General features: G+C 39.5%; 1 protein-coding gene across 2 annotated transcripts in view; it reads left to right on the forward strand.

Annotated features, from left to right (window-relative positions):
* The window catches only part of PPARG (peroxisome proliferator activated receptor gamma), a 54,136-nt gene that overhangs the window by 583 nt on the left and 38,694 nt on the right, over positions 1-14,859 (forward strand). Inside the window, exon 1 of one of the 2 annotated variants that reach the window (XM_039708472.1) lies at positions 1,071-1,200. The exons of the other annotated variant lie outside the window; for it this stretch is intronic. The gene's annotated coding sequence lies outside the window, so the exon portion shown is untranslated. Of the gene's footprint in view, positions 1-1,070; positions 1,201-14,859 lie in introns of those variants that run through there. 2 annotated transcript variants of the gene reach the window in all.

Raw genomic sequence — 14,859 nt, forward strand, 5'->3', positions numbered from 1 at the left:
CATGCCTCAGGTTCGCAGGAGCGTTTTGTAATCTTCCTGGTGTCATTTCTCCCCAGGGTATTCTGCAGCTAGAGAGTGCAAGTTCCTGTGGTGTTGTAACTTTGTGGCCCTGTGTGCGCACGACAATACTATGCTGACTTAACAGGGATGCGTTTATTAATATCAGTGATGTGAGGCTGGTATTTATTGTGATCAAAAGCTCGGGGAATTATCAATTTCTGGATGTCCTATGGAGTTCTGGTTCCTTTAAATCAGATGGATCAGTTGAAATTCTCCTTGAAATAACCTGGGGTTTGGATTTGTATTTGTGACTTGCTGCCCCATCTGTGAACAAGCTTTTGCTGTAGAACACTGTTATAATGTTCCATTTTAAAATATCTATTTTCTGGTAGCAAATAGTCTATCATTTAATAAGTAATTTACCTTTTAAAAGGTTACTATGATTTGTTACTAGTTAACCAAAAATTCCCAGTGTACACCCAGCAATTGTGACATATGATACTGAGAGCTCTCCTTTGAAAAGAAGTTTCACATGGTGTGCTCTCATTAATATCAGGATTTGGTGCATCAAGTGATGTGCTTGACATCATTATTCACTTTGGCTGTCACCAAAAAAAAAAAATTGCTGCAAAAATTGCTCAGAGATTTAATTATGAGATTACAAGAAATCACTCCTAGCAGTATGTTAAGGCATGTGGCACAATATAAGCATGGGCTTGTCAAGGGGAGAGAGAGCTGAAAAAAAAATAGTTGGCACTGACTTTGAATGATAACCAATCAGAAATATAATATATAAAGGTATTTTTACACAGACAGCTTTTGAGTTTGAATGTTTTTAGGCATCAGTTTTGTAAAATATCTCTCTAACGTGTAGTGGTTCAGAGATTCTGTACTTCTAAACAGCCTTAAGATGGTCTGTGTTTCTTAGAAATGCCAAATTCCTGGGTAATACACTGTATTTAACATCAGCATTCAATTATAATACGGAATATACAATTAATACAATTAATATTAATTAATATTTTTCCTGATATGAATTTGTGTTCCATGTAACGAATTTGAAATGAAGGCAGTGAAATATTAGAATTTAATTGAAGGATATCGAAGCTCTGCCTCTTAACCTTCCTTGCGGGACTGATAAATGCACCCCTTATCAACAGTGCTTCTGAATCTGACTCTTGTGGACTTTTTCAAATAACCGTAAGTCCATTTCTAAGTCAATAAAATACATTTAGGCACTGTTTCAATTACTTTTAGTGTAATTTCCTCCTTATAGCAATACCTAATAAAATTAATTTTAAAAACTATTTTATTGCAAAAACAAGAAAAAATTAAAAGTGGAATGAAAATTCTGTCGTGTACAAAGCTGGACCAAATAATGAAAAGTGAACTTAATGCTTTTTTTCACCTTGATTGGTGAGGCCCTCTTCAGGTTTTTTTTTTTAGTGTGGTCTGCTCAGAGTGGAGTTGAACATCTTTCCTAGCCCTTTTTAGTAGCCTAATTGTGAATCACTAATTGTGCCTGTTTGATATTCAGAATCTGAGTTTCTTTTACAAGCTTTTTCACGAGGATTATTCCCATGTCCTTCTCTGTCACGCAGTAAAAGTTTCCAGTGCAGTTACTCAAGAGGAATCATCCTACAATTACAAATTCTCCATGAGTCTTTTGAAGTCATGGATACAATACTTTCCATTAGTTATTGCCACTAGTTTCATTTTTTAATCACTTATAGGTTTGTTAAATCCAGCATGATATTGGATGATAAGTGCTAGTTATTTCATCTGCATTTCCATAATGGTGTCTCATTTTTTAACAGCAGGATCTAGTTTTCAGGTACTTTATGCCAAATGTTCTTTGTGTGTCCGTTCACTTTTTGTGAACTAACAAGAGGAAGAGTTAGAGACAATCCAAAGCAAGAGAACATTGATGTGCTCAAGTCCTACTCCTCATGCCACAGACAGAACTTGGGGGTTCCCAATAACAGGTCAATTTAAAGGACTTCATTTACAGAGTACTTGGGGAAAAAAATCTCCTCCTTGCCCCCGTCTTTTTACCTGTGGAGGCTTTTCCAAGCCAGAATGAAAAATGGAAAAGCCGTAAGATTTGTCTTCGGATTCTCAGGAATAGGAAACATCAGTTGATTCCTACATTAAATGATAATCTTTTCTATTTCTTTTGTCTCTTCCTCCATCCACTTTTTATTTTCCACAAAGGGAAGAGCCCAGTTGTGCTTTGTTTTAAATGTGGGGTAGTCCACCTTTTTCCAGTGGTGCTGCTTTCAGGTTCCAGGGACAACGTAGAAAATGCTGGTGCTAAACAAATTATCACCCTGGTACTCAGCCCTGTGGTGAGTGGGCTTGGGATACTCCCAGGTCTTGCAGGTATAAGGAAATAGGAAGGAGAAAATAAATGTGGCAACCATAGGAAACATTTAAGTTTCTACTTCAGCATCAGCTCTTCTGCTGCAGCATGCACTTCCCTCTTCCTCCTGCTACAAAGTTGTCAGCTCTTCTCACACTGCAGGGCAAATCATAATAAATCTGTCGTGCAGTTTTGCCCTTTAAATTTAGAGGGGGGGAAAAAAAAATAAAGCAAGCCCTATTCTGCAGTCTTCCTATCCGGAAACTTTCGCAGAACTGAAGTCAATTTGATGATGTTCACATTTTTCTCCCACTCCACCCACACCTTCCATTATATTATTTGGCCTGTTTGCCCTCTCATAAACCACTCTATAGAACTGAACTAAACAATTACATCATTCCCCAATTAAAATTCGTGATACATGAACTATATAGATATTTTTAATTACCTGTGTTGCAGTAGTACCAAGCAGCCTAGTCAAGACTGGGGCCATCTTCTTACTCAAATGAAATAATTGCCCCTGTTCTCGATACTGTGTGATGCGGGACATGAGAATGCAAAGAGTTCCCCTTTTGCAATGGAGAAACAATGCAGGAAGGAGACTGAGGCAAAAAATTAAATTTAAAATTTTGGTGTGTCCATTTATGCTTACAAGAGCAAATGATGCTGACAATGGTAATAGATTCTAATCAGCATTATGACAGAAAAAATTAGGGATGTGTGTAATAAAGCTCCAAATTTGCAGCAAAAAAAAAACCACCTCAACTTCTAAGCAGTATCCTCTTTTCTTTACTTGGCAGTTTTTAAGCTCTCCCTGGAAATAGGAGAATATCCCCCTTAGACAGGGAGGAGAAGGAACCAGCTCCAGAGCCGGGCTGTGAATTTCTGGAATGGACTAGCAGGAGATGCTCTGTGGACTTGCATAAGCCACCCCCTTTCCTCATGACTAAGCAGATCTCCTCCATGCCATGCAGGCTGCACATTCAGGACAAAGTCTATGGATTCAAGTCTCTGAATCCCAAAGTCTACTCTGCTGGTTGATAATTAGCAATTTACAAAACACAAAGCTGCCGCAGCTCTGGGGATGTACGTCCAGCACTGCGTGGGTGAGCATCCGTGTGGGGTTCTGGACATGCTTATAGGGGATGCGTGTGTGTAGGGAAGGGATTAACCCTGTGTTGGGAATGGCTTCCTGCTAATCTCAGCAGTGCTGAAGGGCCCTGTGCAATTTCTGATAACGCAGGATAATAAATATTAGGTAATATCCCAACAGAAAATGCTCAGAACACTCCACGCTAGCAAAGGAACTTCTTGGTTTCATGGAAGATGCATAGAATCTAAAAAATAAACCAAAATGCCAGCTTCCTTGAGGTCAGTGGTGGATGTGCTGTCTCAGTAGGATCAGGTTTGCAGTGATAAAAGTTTAGTCCTCTGTACAGTTTGCTCCCTTGCAATTACTGCTGGATTCCTGCGTGGCTGTGGGTTTAGCATTCTCAAAATTGAGGCTCCGGCTCTAAAGGAATTGCTGCTTGCCCTGTGAGACTAAATGCCTGAAATTAAATAACCATGAGTATGTATTATAGCTTAAGCTCTACATATTTTTTGTTAAACTTGTGAGAAATGCCAGTGTAACAGGAGGAGTATGTTCAGCTGCCTTTTATGTGACCAATTTCTTAACATATTTCAGCTCCAAATGAAACGCCAACAATTTGGTGCAGTTGGTGTTAGTTTATTCTAGACTTCAAATTAGGCATGGATTCTACTTTTGGTCTTCTCACAGCTATTATTGTGCCATTATAAAATAGTCTACTTCGTGCTGCTTTACGGGCTGCTGGAATTTCATGAGCTCCATGGGGATTGATGTCTTTCCTCTTTATCACAGATCAGATTGTGGCATATTTTAGATTCCCTTTTGCCAGAATCCTGTAATTTTTTATAGACCTCCAGCTCCAAATCTTCTAACTCACCTGTGTGTATAAAATCCGAAATATGTGATTTGCATCAGTCATACTTTCAGCTGTATGGAATATTTCTCGGATAAGGCAGAGCAGTGGAAGTTTTCTGATTTCATCTTGTGTTTCCCTTTGAGTTTCAGCATTTACTTTGCAGAGAATTTCATATTTGCACAGAGCAGTCCTGCCCAGAATTATGATCTCGTCTTAAACTTTTTACACAATACATGATTACACCGCGTTGCATAAAATGGGATTTTTTATGTTATAATATTGCATGAGAAGTCCATAGTACTTGTGTGTTTGTTTAGATTTATTGAACAGGGAGGTTGTGTAACTGCTGTTAGTATTTGTGGCCGTGTAGCAGCAATTGTGAAGTTTGAGAGGCTTTGAACTCAGGTGCCATCTGTGTACAAACAGACTGAGGAGCATTTTCACTCCCTGTGCGAGGGGAGGATTTGAATATTGCTGTGAGCTAAGTGCTCACCCGTGGTGCTGGGAGAGAGATGTCAGGCTACCCAAAGACTCAGATTGTTCCATCAAAAAAAGGAACTATGGAAAGAAAAATGTTAATTACAGGCTTTAACACTCACACCAAGATCTTCTAGTAGGGGTGGTCAGAAAAACAGGTTTTACTACCTGGACCTGGTGCTTTGTGGTGCTATCTAATATGGGGGCTTGTGGAAAAATGCAGCCACTTCTATTTACTGCCTTTCATAATGTACATATTTCCTCATGATAGGTTTAGGTCCTGACTTTTTATGTCTACAGTAAATAAAACTGAGAGTTTATCCTTCCATCTCAAATGTGTTTTCCTTGGAGTTGCTGTTCCCTACAGTGGTATTTCAACTACAGAATTTTATGCTGAATCTCAGTTTTTAAGCTTCATGGAAGCATGTTATTATGTGGTACATTGCTAGATTGATTTTGAATCCTACCTATGAATGTAAAAAAAACCAAGAAACCCAAATTTTATTTTCAGTTACACCCAGAGAAATCTATAGATAAGCAAGTACAGAAGTACATGAGGGCAAAAGGTTGCTTCATTTGCTCAGAGTTTATCTGTATTCTCTAAACTTGTTCAGGACCATATTCAGGGAGAAATTTTGAAGAGGCTGCAGCAGAGGGTCTCATTCCATTCACGATTAGGAAAAAAAATAATATTTATTTGCTTTCTAGCAGTTATTATGTCTAAAACAAAGTTCTTGCACTGACTTAATGATGCAAGGCTGCAGTCCCCCTGAAGTTAACCAGTGATAGGGGATGGATTTATTTCATGGAGTCACTAAAGTTCTGCAAGGGTTTCAAGTTTTTCTTCCCTGCTGTCACTCCCAGATGCCAACATTTGCACTTAAACTGCATTTCTGGGATGCCTTGTTTGTACATCAAGACGTGATAACATGTTTAAAGTTTGAAATTATTGGGAATACTAAGAAACACAGGCAAGTGCTTTATTTCTTTTAAATATCCCATGGTATTGGCAATATAAATCGAGTTTTACAAATGGGTGCATATTTGAGGGTACTCATATGGAGGTGCAGACTTTTTGAGTTTTGCCTAGAACAGGATTAGAGAATGTGGAAACAAAAGTTCTACAAATGTGCTTTCACTTTCAGAATTTCCAGCTGTTGCTGAAGCTGGTTTGAGATGATAAACAAGATGAAATTTAAGCCTTATTTAAAACAAAAGGGTTTCACATTAAATCAGCTCTCTGAATGAAGTAAGTACCATTTAAAAGGTTTCTTTTCCTGCATTTGGTTTAGATGTTTTTGCATTTACATTACAGCTATTGCCAGATTTGCTGAATTGGCCTGGAGTGGATTCTTTAGTAAAGATCTCATCTAAATAGGAGTTGTTCATTTGACTACAGAAAACAAGTTTCCAAATTGGTGCTACAAAAGTTTCAGGTCTTGAATTTAAAATAGGAAAAAAGCAAATATTCAAGAATTCCGTTGAAAAGCTTGGGGTTTTTTACTAATGGTTTCAATGTATTTTTCATTAGTAAGGCAAGGCAAAATAATTTTTTTAAGCCTGATGGAAGCTCAATTATTCGTTCCTACCTTGCTTCTTTGGGTTATTATTGTTGTTGCTCTTATTATTATTATTATTATATTTCATAAATGCTACTGGAAGCAAATTCCAGCCCTGCTTTGCCAGCTTTTGGAGCAATATTTGTGATGTGAGCTTGCCAGTTGTCTCGAACTGCTGAACTGTTTTTGTGACACAGCAAAGAACATTAGGCCATGATGAACAGGAAACTCAAGAGGGTTCCTTGCACAGCTTCCTTTGGGCACTGCCCAGATTTTGTTCCCTGACCCTCGTGTGGCCAGCTTCACCAGGATATTTATGTCCCCAAAATCTGCTTTAGGGTTGGGCTTTGTGCAGGGATCCAACCCCTTGGATGAAACCCACACTTGAAATCCTTGCACTGCTCCAGGTTTTCAGACAGGGTAACACATCAGGTTATGCAAGCTGCATTCTGACACAGGTAATGACATTTGAGGAATTATTTTCTTAGATCAGGATTACTGATTTATTAAGAAATAGTGATTACAGCACAGCTGGCGTGGGCAGGAATTCTTGACAATGCTTGAAGTACTGGGAAACCCTTCAGCATCAAGAACCCACTTTTCCTACAGCAGAGACATTTTCTTGTAGATGTCTTCTTGAAAAAATTTTGGCAATGAAAATTGTAATCCAGAAATAGAATATTAAAGATCTACATGGTTCATTTATATATTAAAAAACCACTTAGCAGGGGAATGTCAGAGTCCACAGTAGCAGGTCCCATTATGAAATGAGCCTATCACTGTTTTCATTGGTATCTGTCAGTTTTTTCATGAGTCACAGTTTTGTTGAGAAGGGCATTTTTGATGCAAGGGAAGAGTTGCACACAGCACAGCAGCTGTGCTGTACACTGTGAGCTGTACACAATCTGCTGTTTCATCCTTCATGATGTAACACTGAGGATGTGGAAGTCATGTGCACTTCTTGCCATTCTTCATTTTGGTGCCAATTTCGAGTAGGTGAGAGATCAGACGAAAGCCCAGAAAACTGCTATGTATTTTCTCAATTCTGCTTTTACAAGATAACAGTATTACCAGTGCCCTCCTCTTTTCTAATGTTCATAAAACAGAATTTATGCAGAATAGGTGGAGTAATGTGTGATGTTAAGATTGGCTCTGGCTTTTTTAATCTTGTGAAATAGCAAGATTATCTTTAATCTTAATGGAGGCTACTGGTGTGCAGTGTGATTAGATTAATTGCAGTGGTGGATTAGGGCAGGGATCGAAGGCCAGTGTGGGACTTCAGAGGCCCAGCAGAGCAGGGAGTTGGGAAAATGGGAAGAAGCTGTCCACAGTGAATATCAGGAAAGGAAATTAATTAATTAATTAATTAAAGGAAATTTCAAAGGAAGGCAGTGGGCAGATTAGCTATGCCTGCTGGGTTTCTGTATTTATTTAGCCCTTTTTATTTTTGCCAATGAAAAGTATTAAAAAACAGGAGAATTCTTTAAAAAAATACAGATGTTTGAATTTCTTTCTCAAAGCCTAAAGTTTATTGTTGGAACCTTCTTGATTTTGAATTCTTCTCTCTGGTCCCTTATGAGATTTTCAGCTTTTCTTGGTTTAAGATATGCTGACAATGCCATAACGTGGTCTTTCACTGTATTTTGGCATCGTTGCTCATTGTTCTTTTTCTGCCCAAGTTTGCTCTGTTTTTTAAATCTAGCCTTACTTACGACTCCTCTGAGAACAGGAACTGTCTGATCTGCTAACAACAAGTGACAGCTTTCCTGTCACTGGGGACAGCAGGGCAGGCAGGGAGTGCTGCTGCAGCCCGAGGTGAGTTTAGAATAACAATAACTCGTCCATAGCCCCAATTTTCTGTCCTGAGCGTGCCTCTGACGCAGGCTGGGCAGCAGATTCCTGTCTCCTCCCTCCCCAAGAACAGGAAGGCACAGCATAAAAACCATGTGGCAATTTTGAGTTTCTGCTCCAGCTTGACCCTTAGACACGAGGGCGACTCTTGTGTTGGCACTGGTGACTCGACATCTCCACAGAATGGCAGAGTTTTAATTTGAATCTAAAAAAAAATTCAACATTTTTCTGATTTTTTTAAAATTAAAAAAAAATTAATTTAAATTTAAAAACAACAAACCCACAACAAATTGCTAGGTGTGAAAACAGCAGGATTGTCTCTCCCTTTCCTCCCCAAAGTTTTGAAGGGAGGAATAAAGGGAGGAAAAGGGCTGAGGTGAGCAAAGGAAGAGAAAGTAGAGAGAGCCTTTAATTGTCCTGGAAGGCAAGCAGGAAAAAACAAGGAGGAAGAAGGAATTGATGCAGGCATGGTTGCCACTTTCCTGACAATTACTCCAGGAAAGGCTGATGAATGTAGTAATTATACCTGGCAGTTACTCTGTGAAATAAAGGGATTCTCTGGAGTTCAAAACAGCCAGAGTGATAGAGCACTCATTTAGCTATGAATATGGAAATGAAATAAATGAAATAAAGACAATGTAGGCTAAGTGCTAAATAGCACTGCTGTCTTCTTCCAGGGTGTCATTTAAACAGAGGAAAACATCCTCTGAGTAAGAATTCCTGAAATTAAATCAGAGAAAAAAAATGGGAAATATGCTGCAGATGGGAGAGTGGCAGTGGGAAGAGTTACTGACAGAGCCCATGGGATTTTCCTCCTTTCATCTTCTAAAAGCCATTCTTCAGAACAGGTTCCCTTATTTCCTTTGGTGCTGAGCAGAAAATCTGGTGAAAAGGGAGTTTTCCTCTACATCCATGGACAATGTGGATTATCCTAAAAGCTGTAGGTGATATTGACGTGCCAGTATGTAATTCACTATTCCCAGAGTAGGAGATATAACAATAATAATATTAATAATTATAAATGTGAATAATTATAAATATTAATACTTAAAACTGCTTTCCAGTTCGCTGCAGTATTGCCATTCTTATATTGTGGAGTCTTGAAGCAGCAAAATATCTCCTGTGATTTTATGAGACATGAAGATGGATGGGTAAATGCCTCTGTTGGATGGCAGCTGCAGGAATGTGATCATTATCGAGAATGGAACTTGTATTTTAGAGTTTTCCATCTGTACAGAGGTTCCTGTACAGATATTTCACTGAAATGAACTGCAGATTTGGGGAAAAGAGGTCAGTGCCTTTACTAGTGCTCAGGACAAGGGTATACAAGAGAAAAGCATCTCTGGTGAGATTCAGGAGAGAACTGTTCATGTTCCCACAGGGGCTGAACCTCCAGAGTGGTGGGAACCCACCACAGGTACTCCCAGCAGAAACTGGGACCACAGGTAGGAGAAAAGCTGGTTCACAATGAAATAACTGAGTGCATTTGAGGAGAACCAAACAAAACCCAAAGCAATGATGTTCCCCAGTTTCACTGGACACAAAGGCTTGGACCTCCCAGCAAATCAGAGAGAGCTGAGTTTGGGCACAGGTGAGGAGTGGAAGGTTCCACGGATGCATTCTTAGAGCTGTCCCTGTTCCAGTTCTAGCTCAGCTAATTAAGAGCCATTCCATCACTGCCCTGGAATAATTTAAGAGCCAGCAGGAGCCATGGGCCATTTGCAAGAGGCAATTTGCAAATTGTCCCCCAGTTTGATAAAGGGACAAGTGTGGCCAGAGTGGGAGCCCTGGTGCCCTTCAGTTTGTTGACATGGAATCAGCTGAAACACCTTCCAGAGCTGCTAGCATTTCTTTTAAATTTCTTCCTGCTCTCAGAGAAAGATCATCTGTGCTTAATGTTCCACTTGTAGATTTTTAGCTCTAAAAGAGGAGTGATTTTTAATGTAGAGATCTTTTTGAGAGAGCTTGTGGCACCCAAGACACAAATTGTGTTTGGAGAAGTAGAGGATGGAGTTTCATGAAAAGAAAAATCTCTGCAGGTCATTTTAGCCTATGTTGCCTGTTTATTTGGCTGCCATGTAAATAAATAAAAGAAATAAAGCCCAGAATCTTTTAAATTACTCCAATTTTTTTTTCTCACCCCTGGTGAAACAAGTTACAGGAGTTTGTGGCAAAATTCTTCCTCTATTTATTCATCTGTCCTGAGCAGATCTTAGTACAATACTCGTATATGATACAGTCACTGCTCTGAAAAATAATTTGAGTTTTTTATTGTCCTACTGTCTGTTCCAAGAGCTAGAGACAACATTGTAACTCACCTGTAAAGAATATATTACAAACTGTTTGCTCTGAAAATTCCTCCTGGCTCCAGTGAAAGCGCAGAGGGCAAACAAAGTTCTGAAATGTGTGCACAAGGTGTGAGAGAACGGGGTTAGGCCTGGCTTTAATTCCTGTTCTGGTCCTTCAGGGCAGCCTAAGCTCTGCTCACCATCTCCTGCCTTGAGTGGGATGGCAAAGGACAGCAGGGCCAAGCCACACTGGCTGATTTGCCCCAAATTGTGTCAACGAATAAACCATGGAATTTTAATTTTGTGATAATTAAATAGAAAGCATTTTACACAGAAGTGTAAAATCTAAAAGATGAACGTGTATTTAAACACCTGAAAATTTGAGAGCTAAAATATTTGACAGTGTTGGTACTATTTTAAATTTCATTTTTGCCTTAAACGTTGATAAATATTTTAAGTGTTAAATTCTTTCAGCTCTGTGATGGTTGATTCAATTAAAGGAGCTGACATTACCGTGTTTTGTTGAGCCTTAAAAAGAAATGTCAAGAACCTTGTATGGGTAATTAAACAGGTGAAGCATTCAAGAAGAAATACAGAATAAGCCATAAGATTTTTCAAAAGAATGAGACATTGACTTCATGATAAAAATTGGGCAATTCAGAGGCTCAAAGTATAATTTCAGAAGAAATGTTAATATTTTCTCTTCAAATAATTGACTGGCAACCTGAAAAACAGCATAGAGAGGAGGAAGCTGTTTCCCTTGGTAAGGGCATTGTCTTGAATATGGGAAGCTAGAGATGGGGAAAGCATTTATTTATACAGGAAAAATTCCTCAGCACTCCTCAAGCCCTTTTGTTCTTCTTAACTAAAGGGGAAATTTTAAAGGAATTTTTTAAAAATAAAACGTGTCATTTTTTTAACCTACTAAACTGAAAGAGGGGGGATTCAGGTTGGATGTTAGAGGGAAATTCCTAATTAGGAGAGTGGGGAGGCCCTGGCACAGGGAAGCTGTGGCTGCTCCATCCCTGGCAGTGCCCAAGGCCAGGCTGGGCAGGAATTGGATCCACCTGGGACAGTGGAAGGTCCCTGCCCATGGCTGGGGTGGGACTGGGGGATCTTTGAGGTCCCTTCCAGCCCAATCCATCCTGGGATGCTGTGAAGCCATCTCCTCCTTACGTGTGCTGAGGCAGCAGCACAACCACAGCCACTCCAAACTGGAAGAGCAATCCAGAAATGCAGAGTTCTGGGAGATCTTTTCCTCTTTTCTGAACCTTTAGGTATTTTTCAAATTTTCTCCATCTACCCTGGAAAACCTGAGCAGAAGTGGGAATTAAACCATGAGAATGGATATCTAGTATGTTAATATCAAATCAAAATTTCCATATTTACCTGAGCTAAAATGGGAAATAAACCATAAGAATGGATATCTGGTATGTTAATATCAAATCAAAATTTTCCAATTTCAGTGGTTTGTAATAGGACTAAGAGTAACATAGATGGAGAAATAAAGGAAATAATGTGGGAATTATTGTTAATGTTAAAAAGTGTCTCTGCCCTTATCCAAAGAGTTCTTTCAGCAGTAGAACCAATTCCCTTAGTTTCCTATGGGTATGTCTTTTTGGAATTCTTCATCTGGATTTTTTTTTAACTAGTTGAGCTCAAATTGTTGCTCTTCCAGTGGTGACACCAACAATGATTTCAGCCCTTTGTGTTCAAACTCCTCTACATTTTTAGTCAGTTCTAGTTGAAAAAAGCCAAGTTTCCAAAAGCCTTGGGATGAAGAGAAAGAGCCCAACAAAGAAACACTAGAAGTGAATATGATAAGCATTTTTTCTTTACAATGGCATTGTCAAGTGAAAAAAAATTTTTTTAATGGACATTATATGAATCAATCTGTTAAACAAATATTGGTCTTTTAGAATGCATTCCAAAATTTGAAGTATTCTGCATACCTGTGGGATGTGCTGGCCAGCTTCTGGAGCCACTGAAATCTGGGACTTCCAAGAAGTTCCTCACTTCAGAATGAGGCTGGATCTGAGTATTTCACTACAGGGAACTGGAAGCACCAGAAATCCCACAGGGAAACATTTCCCTTTTGGTAAATCAATCATGGCCTCCAGAGCAGAAGGCCCAGAAAGGCATCTAAACATTTCCACTTTAGTCTCAACTACTTTGTCCATCTTTTGAATTTCCTCCCTTTGTATCTGAATCACGAGCTGTTATTCAAAAATTGTGTCAAATAATCAATTCATAGAGCCTGAAACTTTTCCAAGAGAATAAAAAAGCAGTTTGTGGCCTCTGGGAGAGTAAATTCCAGGGTTAATTTATAACTAAAGCAAATGTATCTATAAAAAGAAGAAAAGCTCCATAAGAAATATGTTAACAAATGACAAGAAAAAAGAGGCTTGATAAAAGATATCAGCACTTGTTTGGCACCAGTGATTTTATGACTGAGGAATTCAATTATAGGTGTGTTGGGAGTAGCAAATCACAATCCTTTAAATTACTAATGGGAGACAAAGCTCTTTATCATGGCCTGAATGTGCTCGCATGAAATGTTCAGTCCTGCCCTCTGTAAATAAACTTTTAGTGCCTGCACTGTGCATCTGCACCAACCCTGTGTCACCACTGTAAAAAAGTACTCCAGCCTGTGAATCACTCCTCAAACACTGCTGGAGCAGGCATGATGTTATCCATGAGATTCCTTCCTGTAACGTGGGCTGTTCAGCTGGTCCTTTTTCCTGCTGGATTATTATTATTATTATTATTATTTTCTGGAGTGGTGCTGGATTTGTTGGCAGGAGAGCTCGGGCTGTGTGACCTCAGAGGGCTCCCAGCGATAGGCAGTGAATGCTATCGGCGGGGATTTGTTTGCTCTCTTGTTGGACACATGAGTGTCACACAGCTCTTGGGCTGGTGATGCAGATAATGACTTTGGACTTGCCCAGGAGAGGCAGATTAGGCTGGGATCAATTGCAGATTAAGCCCTGCCTAGAGCCTGACACCATGGGAAGGCTGTCTGCTCCCTGCTGTGGGAGCAGTGAATCTGTATCTCGTGTCAGCCTGGAAGGAGGAAGGGCTGCTGCTGGAAATGCAAATTTCCCTGGTGGGGAGATCCCCCTGCTCACAGCTGGGGCAGGGAAGTGCAGAGAACTCCTCCTGAGCCTTCCAGCCTGGAGAGCTGCAGACACGGAAACTCGTAAAGGCGGCGGGGCTGGTGTGAGGCTCCTTTGAGCCTTTTTGTTGGTTTTGTCATTGCCATGACCTCCAAACCCTCCCTTTCTACTGGGCCATCCTTGTAGGAATGTTTTGTGCACGGTGCCCACCCCAAACTATTAAGTCAGTCAGTAATACAAGAAGTAATAGTAACAAAAATAGTAAAAGTAACAAAAAGTAATTCGCTTCATTTCATCATCACTTCCTTTTCTTCTTTTGGCATCCCTATAGCCGACAAAAAACATTGTTTGCCTAGCAAAGGTTCAGTGCATAAAGCTTTCACCCTGAATATCCAAGAAAGCAAAACATGTCATTCTTTTTGGTCATGTTTTTATTGACCAGTGGGTTTTACTTTTAGTGAGAGAATTATTCTCTCCTAAAGAAGAACTTATTAACAGTTGTTGGTTTTTACCATCTTGAGCATTTGAAAATTTTAAAATATAAGCAACATCATTCAACTTCTAGTTATTTAACTAATTGTCTTTGTTGGTTTCATTGACATAGAGGCAGAAAGACTAAGAAGTGTTGGAGTACCTCTATCTTAAACTATTGAAAATGTTCATTATGCATAATATATAATAAGTATGTAACCACTGTGATTGGTAGCTGGTAATCAGCCCATAGCACTAATACTGAGAATTAATTTTACAACCTCCTGCTTTTAGATCAGGTTCATGAAATCCCAGGGAAGTGTGTGAATTTCTGAGACAGAATCTATATTGTGAAGAGGAAAAAGCAGTGCTGTAGAGGTAGATATTCCACACAGGAATAGGAATGTGTTCCAGAAAGCCAGTGCTGCCCTGGTGCTCTTCATGCAAGTTCACAGGCCTTCAAACGCCTCACAGTTTACTTTCAGATGACACTGAAAAAAAAAATTTTAAAAAGGTGAAAGACTCAGGGAAATACCTTTTTTTTAAATGCTGGGGGTTTTTTTTGTTAACTCCCTCTCAGCCTCTAGGAATGCACTGGATGTGTGTCAAGCCCACAGGGCTGTCCATGCTGCAGAAGTGTATGAATTTGTCTCTATGCAGAGCTGCCATTGCTCTTTTCCTTATCTGTGAAGGAAACACAGCAACTCCCACTGGGGAAATTTCATCTTAACTTGATCTTAAAATAAAAAAATCAAGGGAAAGGTCATATCCTAATAAGCTGTGCAAATC

The sequence above is a fragment of the Passer montanus genome, unplaced genomic scaffold (assembly GCF_014805655.1).
Source record: "Passer montanus isolate IOZ18808 unplaced genomic scaffold, ASM1480565v1 scaffold202, whole genome shotgun sequence".
Classification (NCBI taxonomy): Eukaryota; Metazoa; Chordata; class Aves; order Passeriformes; family Passeridae; genus Passer; species Passer montanus.